Source organism: Salmo trutta, chromosome 38, assembly GCF_901001165.1.
Source record: "Salmo trutta chromosome 38, fSalTru1.1, whole genome shotgun sequence".
Taxonomy (NCBI): Eukaryota; Metazoa; Chordata; class Actinopteri; order Salmoniformes; family Salmonidae; genus Salmo; species Salmo trutta.
The window spans coordinates 30,993,949-31,001,618 of record NC_042994.1 but is presented as its reverse complement, the minus strand read 5'-3'; the positions used below and the strand labels follow the sequence as shown (position 1 = coordinate 31,001,618).

General features: G+C 38.4%; 1 long non-coding RNA gene across 1 annotated transcript; it reads left to right on the top strand.

The window, feature by feature from the left end:
* Nucleotides 1-328: 328 nt before the first annotated feature.
* On the top strand, nucleotides 329-6,115 carry LOC115177716 (uncharacterized). The gene is made up of 2 exons (XR_003872463.1): nucleotides 329-366; nucleotides 3,401-6,115. It is a non-coding gene; the product is annotated as an uncharacterized LOC115177716 (long non-coding RNA).
* The last annotated feature ends 1,555 nt before the right edge of the window (nucleotides 6,116-7,670 follow it).

Sequence of the window (7,670 nt, the reverse complement as noted above, 5' to 3'; positions counted from 1 at the left end):
GTTGTATGGAGAAAGAAGCTCTGGCGCTGAACATTGTCGTGAAAGAAGAAGAGGAGGATATTACAGTGAAAGAAGAGGAGGATATTACAGTGAAAGAAGAGGAAGAAGCTTTCAGAATGAAAGATGAGGAAGAGGAGGATATCACACTGAAAGAAGAGGAGGAGGGTGCTACTGTGAAAGAAGAGAAAAAACCTATTGTAGAGGAAGAGGGGATAGAGGCTGTCACAGTGGTAGAGGAAGAAGCTTTCAGAATGAAAGAGGAGGATGCTATCTCAATAAAGGTGAAGGAGGAAGACGTTTTGGGAGTGAAAGAGGAGGAGGACGAAGGAGAGGAAGAGGAGGATACTGAAGATCTGATTAACACCAGTGAGTATTATCTTAAAAACAGGGGCACAAATTCTCTGCAGTTGTTGAACCAATGTGTGGTTTTTAATTTTACTGAAGTTCTATACTTGTTAATGTTGTTATGTACTGAAGGGAATTTTTATTGACCCTTTATTTCTGCACCATGATGCAGGTATGGTTACCTATCAGAATGTAACAGGATCAGGAGATGTGCCAAATGGGTGGAATTTTGGTTTTGGAAGGGGGGGGGCATAACCTGGTCAGAGGGTCCTCCCTCAGAATTTTTTAGGGCACCTTAAGTTAATTTCCTGCATTTCTACTAGGGCTGTCCCCGACTAAAAAAAAAAGTACATTTATTTTGACAAATCGATTGGTCAAAATGTTATAACATTTATTTTCCATATATAGACACACCGACAGGGCTTGTGTGTAAAACTAACTAGTGATTTAATAATCCGTGCCTTCTGGGAATGCTATGAAGTCATAAAGTTATGGGCGGAGTTAGAAAGTTGACTGTGAGAAGTATTGCAATGTAAATGTGTTTTAATCCGTCTGCATCTTTCACTACATGTCGTATGAAGGTGCAGTGAGATACCCGATGGGTTGGACTATACTCTCTTCGTCAATCATCTTGCAAAAATGTCTGTTTCTTCGCTGGAAAATCAACCAACCCTCTATCGTTTCTAATAGTCGATTTCATTATGTAACAATTGAAAGAGCGACAGAGAGGAACAAAATGGTGCCATTTGAGGATGTGACGTAGAGCAGTTTTTTATTCAAACTGGACAGTTTGATCTCCATCTCTTCATTCAAAGACTCAATCATGGACACTCTTACTGACAGTTGTGGCTGCTTTGTGTGATTTACATTTTAGTCATTTCGCAGACGCTCTTATCCAGAGCGACTTACAGTAGTGAATGCATACATTTCATTTCATACATTTTTTTATTTTTTTCCCCCGTGCTGGCCCCCCGTGGGAATCGAACCCACAACCCTGGCGTTGCAAACACCATGCTCTACCAACTGAGCTACAGGGAAGGCCGACATGTATTGTGATGTATTGTTGTCTCTACCTTCTTGCCTTTGTGCTGTTGTCTGTGCCCAATAATGTGTGTACCATGTTTTCTACTGCTACCATGTCGTTGTCATGTTGTGTTGCTACCATGCTGTTGTTGTCATGTTGTGTTGCTACCATGCTGTTGTTGTCATGTTGTGTTGCTACCATGCTGTTGTTGACATGTTGTGTTGCTACCGTGCTGTTGTTGTCATGTTGTGTTGCTACCATGCTGTTGTTGTCATGTTGTGTTGCTACCATGCTGTTGTTGTCATGTTGTGTTGTTGTCATGCTGTTGTTGTCATGTTGTGTTGCTACCATGCTGTTGTTGTCATGTTGTGTTGCTACCATGCTGTTGTTGTCATGTGTTGCTGCCTTGTCTTAGGTCTATCTTTATGTAGTGTTGTCTCTCTTGTCGTGACGTGTGTTTGGTCCTATATTTATATTTTATTACATTTTTATTTTTAATCCCAGCCCTCGTCCCCGCAGGAGGTCTTTTACCTTTTGGTAGGCCATCATTGTAAATACAAATTTGTTCTTAACTGACTTGCCTAGTTAAATAAAATAAAAAAATAAAAAGTCTTATTTACAATGACGGCCTACCCGGCCAAACCCTAACCCGGAAGACGCTGGGCCATCTTGGTACTCCCCCACCATTGTGTTGAAGCCACCGTGCCTCCATCTTGGCACTCCCCCACCATTGTGTTGAAGCCACCGTGCCTCCATCTTGGTACCTCCCCACCATTGTGTTGAAGCCACCGTGCCTCCATCTTGGCTCTCCGTCACCATTGTGTTGACGCCACCGTGCCTCCATCTTGGCTCTCCCTCACCATTGTGTTGAAGCCACCGTGCCTCCATCTTGGCTCTCCCCCACCATTGTGTTGACGCCACCGTGCCTCCATCTTGGTACCTCCCCACCATTGTGTTGAAGCCACCGTGCCTCCATCTTGGCTCTCCCCCACCATAGAAATGCATTTATTTATGTCTACATTAGTTTTTGCCACGTTTATTATATTAGATACATATTAATGCATACTTTTAAATTATATTATGTGAGCTAAACATAAAGATTAAACAATCTATAAAAACATTTTCCTTAAAGTTTACATTTTTAGATATTACTAATGTTACTGTCCCCACTACAACAATAAAATACTTAAATACATGTCATTCTGTCTTTGAAACAGTTAATTGAAATACTGTAGAAATCCATTCATTCCTATGGAAGACTGCTACTGGGGAGTGCCAATATGGCCGACCGGTGGCTTCAAAGCCTGTCAATGGCCAATACATAGCATCCGCAAATCCAGGGTTTATGTACATCATTGATCGTACCCCATCAACAAAAAATATATATATATAAGCTTGTTTTACAACATTGTTTTTAAACAATGTAGGCGTAATTGTAAACAAAGACTTATAAAACTCAAAACAAGGTTAAAACTATAATTTTGATCTCATGCATGGTCAGTCCTTGCATCCAAAGTTCTATCTCTGAATTTGAGAGGGGATACATTTCTCCAACCCCCATCCCTCAGCGTTATTACCAAAACAGTGGCAAGGTGTCATCTGTTTTGTTGTTTGAACTGCAGATTTCCACTTTAGGTCTAGGAGCCTACCAAATAACAATAATGTATCCTATACTGACTAGTCTATTATCCATTAGGTCTAATACATGTATCCTATACTGACTAGTCTATTTATCCATTAGGTCTAATACATGTATCCTATACTGACTAGTCTATTTATCCATTAGGTCTAATACATGTATCCTATACTGACTAGTCTTTTTACCCATTAGGGCTAATATATGCATAACAACACTAAGTTTGATAGTGTTTATATTAGCCTCAAAGCACTACAGCCACTCTGTGATGACGCGATCACCTCTTTTATTGAGGGATCTAGTCTAGATTAAACCTCATAGGAAGACAGTTTTATCATGTGGAAGTTTCATTCAGGTCTCTCTGTTTAACCAAATACTCTGTTTATCTTTGACAGAAGAGAGACCAGACACTCACTCTGACAGCTGGAAGAGTCCTTCAGGGGAACCAGACCCAGAGACGTCCAAACCAGCAAGACCACACCACTGCTCCCAGTGTGGAAAGAGCTTTATCCGGTTAGGACACCTGAAAGAACATAAGAAAACACACACGGGAGAAGCCTTACCACTGTTTCCAGTGTGGAAAGGGGGTTTGTACAGTCAGGGCATCTAAATGTGCATGAAAGAAGACACACATGAGAGAAGCCATATCAATGCTCCCAGTGTGAAAATAAATGTTTTTCATCAGGGGAGCTGAAGTCACATGAGAGAACACACAAACACTCTTTAGAGAGGCCTTTCCAATGCTCTCAGTGTGGAAAGAGATTTATCCATTCATCGCATCTGAAAGTTCATGAGAGAATACACACAGGAGAGAAGCCTTTCCAATGATCTCAGTGTGGAAAGTGTTTTAGATACTCAGGACATCTAAAATTGCATGAAAGAACACACACTGGGGAGAAGCCCTACCGTTGCGCTGACTGTGGAAGGAGATTTACCCTGCTAGGGGATCTGAAATCACATGAGCAGACACACACAGGATAGAAGCCTTTCCAATGTTCTCGGTGTGGAAATACATTTTCCCTGTCAGAGGACCTGAAATCACATGAGAGAATAGAGAGCCTGTGTTCTGACTTATATTTTTTGTTTTGGTTTATTCCACATGAAATCAAATTGTATGTATGAAAGTTTCCTCAAAAAAATAGTTTTGTTTCTGTTTATCTTCTCAAGGCATGATCACATCTGAAATTTGAATATACTTTATATATTTTATTACGAGTTTTGATTGATTGTATATAAATGTAAACCCTTAACATGTTAATTTTATTATTTGGATATTTTTATTTCAAAATGTAAATTATTTTTAGATGAACAATAGAATGTGCATTTCTTTATTCTAACCTCTTGAATTTAGTTGGTGTGTTTCGTTTAGTTAATTTGTGTATTGGTCGTAATGGCATAATACCCAAGTCATCCAAAACGTTGACTCAAGTTTGCCAAAAAGCACCTGGACACATATCATTGCAATGTTAGGAGAGCAGGGCACTGTCCATATAGTTTAATATCATTATAGTTTAATATCATTACAGTGTTATGAGAGCAGGGCACTGTCCATATAGTTTAATATCATTACAGTGTTATGAGAGCAGGGCACTGTCCATATAGTTTAATATCATTATAGTTTAATATCATTACAGTGTTATGAGAGCAGGGCACTGTCCATATAGTTTAATATCATTATAGTTTAATATCATTACAGTGTTATGAGAGCAGGGCACTGTCCATATAGTTTAATATCATTATAGTTTAATATCATTACAGTGTTAGGAGAGCAGGACACTGTCCATATAGTTTAATATCATTGCAGTGTTATGAGAGCAGGACACTGTCCATATAGTTTAATATCATTGCAGTGTTAGGAGAGCAGGACACTGTCCATATAGTTTAATATCGTTACAGTGTTAGGAGAGCAGGACACTGTCCATATAGTTTAATATCGTTACAGTGTTAGGAGAGCAGGACACTGTCCATATAGTTTAATATCGTTACAGTGTTATGAGAGCAGGGCACTGTCCATATAGTTTAATATCATTACAGTGTTATGAGAGCAGGACACTGTCCATATAGTTTAATATCATTGCAGTGTTAGGAGAGCAGGACACTCCATATAGTTTAATATCGTTACAGTGTTAGGAGAGCAGGACACTGTCCATATAGTTTAATATCGTTACAGTGTTAGGAGAGCAGGACACTGTCCATATAGTTTAATATCGTTACAGTGTTAGGAGAGCAGGACACTGTCCATATAATTTAATATCATTATAGTTTAATATCATTACAGTGTTATGAGAGCAGGACACTGTCCATATAGTTTAATATCATTGCAGTGTTATGAGAGCAGGACACTGTCCATATAGTTTAATATCGTTACAGTGTTAGGAGAGCAGGACACTGTCCATATAGTTTAATATCATTATAGTTTAATATCATTACAGTGTTAGGAGAGCAGGACACTGTCCATATAGTTTCATATCATTATAGTTTAATATCGTTACAGGGTTAGGAGAGCAGGACACTGTCCATATAGTTTAAAATCATTATAGTTTAATATCGTTACAGGGTTGGGAGAGCAGGACACTGTCCATATAGTTTAATATCATTGCAGTGTTATGAGAGCAGGACACTGTCCATATAGTTTAATATCATTATAGTTTAATATCGTTACAGGGTTAGGAGAGCAGGACACTGTCCATATAGTTTAATATCATTACAGTGTTATGAGAGCAGGGCACTGTCCATATAGTTTAATATCATTACAGTGTTAGGAGAGCAGGACACTGTCCATATAGTTTAATATCATTATAGTTTCATATCGTTACAGGGTTAGGAGAGCAGGACACTGTCCATATAGTTTAATATCATTACAGTGTTATGAGAGCAGGGCACTGTCCATATAGTTTAATATCATTACAGTGTTAGGAGAGCAGGACACTGTCCATATAGTTTAATATCATTATAGTTTAATATCGTTACAGGGTTAGGAGAGCAGGACACTGTCCATATAGTTTAATATCATTACAGGGTTAGGAGAGCAGGACACTGTCCATATAGTTTAATATCATTACAGTGTTAGGAGAGCAGGACACTGTCCATATAGTTTCATATCATTATAGTTTAATATCGTTACAGGGTTGGGAGAGCAGGACACTGTCCATATAGTTTAATATCATTGCAGTGTTATGAGAGCAGGACACTGTCCATATAGTTTAATATCGTTACAGTGTTAGGAGAGCAGGACACTGTCCATATAGTTTAATATCGTTACAGTGTTAGGAGAGCAGGGCACTGTCCATATAGTTTAATATCATTACAGTGTTAGGAGCGCAGGACACTGTCCATATAGTTTAATATCGTTACAGTGTTAGGAGAGCAGGACACTGTCCATATAGTTTAATATCATTATAGTTTAATATCGTTACAGGGTTGGGAGAGCAGGACACTGTCCATATAGTTTAATATCATTATAGTTTAATATCAGTACAGTGTTAGGAGAGCAGGACACTGTCCATATAGTTTCATATCATTATAGTTTAATATCGTTACAGGGTTAGGAGAGCAGGACACTGTCCATATAGTTTAATATCATTGCAGTGTTATGAGAGCAGGACACTGTCCATATAGTTTAATATCATTGCAGTGTTAGGAGAGCAGGACACTGTCCATATAGTTTAATATCGTTACAGTGTTAGGAGAGCAGGACACTGTCCATATAGTTTAATATTGTTACAGTGTTAGGAGAGCAGGACACTGTCCATATAGTTTAATATCGTTACAGTGTTATGAGAGCAGGACACTGTCCATATAGTTTAATATCATTATAGTTTAATATCGTTACAGGGTTAGGAGAGCAGGACACTGTCCATATAGTTTAATATCATTGCAGTGTTATGAGAGCAGGGCACTGTCCATATAGTTTAATATCATTACAGTGTTATGAGAGCAGGGCACTGTCCATATAGTTTAATATCATTACAGTGTTAGGAGAGCAGGACACTGTCCATATAGTTTCATATCATTATAGTTTAATATCGTTACAGGGTTGGGAGAGCAGGACACTGTCCATATAGTTTAATATCATTGCAGTGTTATGAGAGCAGGACACTGTCCATATAGTTTAATATCGTTACAGTGTTAGGAGAGCAGGACACTGTCCATATAGTTTAATATCGTTACAGTGTTAGGAGAGCAGGACACTGTCCATATAGTTTAATATCGTTACAGGGTTAGGAGAGCAGGACACTGTCCATATAGTTTAATATCATTACAGTGTTAGGAGAGCAGGACACTGTCCATATAGTTTAATATCATTATAGTTTAATATCGTTACAGGGTTAGGAGAGCAGGACACTGTCCATATAGTTTAATATCATTATAGTTTAATATCGTTACAGCGTTAGGAGAGCAGGACACTGTCCATATAGTTTAATATCATTACAGTGTTAGGAGAGCAGGACACTGTCCATATAGTTTAATATCATTACAGTGTTAGGAGAGCAGGACACTGTCCATATAGTTTAATATCATTGCAGTGTTAGGAGAGCAGGACACTGTCCATATAGTTTAATATCATTACAGTGTTAGGAGAGCAGGACACTGTCCATATACACTGCTCAAAAAAATAAAGGGAACACTAAAATAACACACATGAATGAAATAATCTTATTAAAT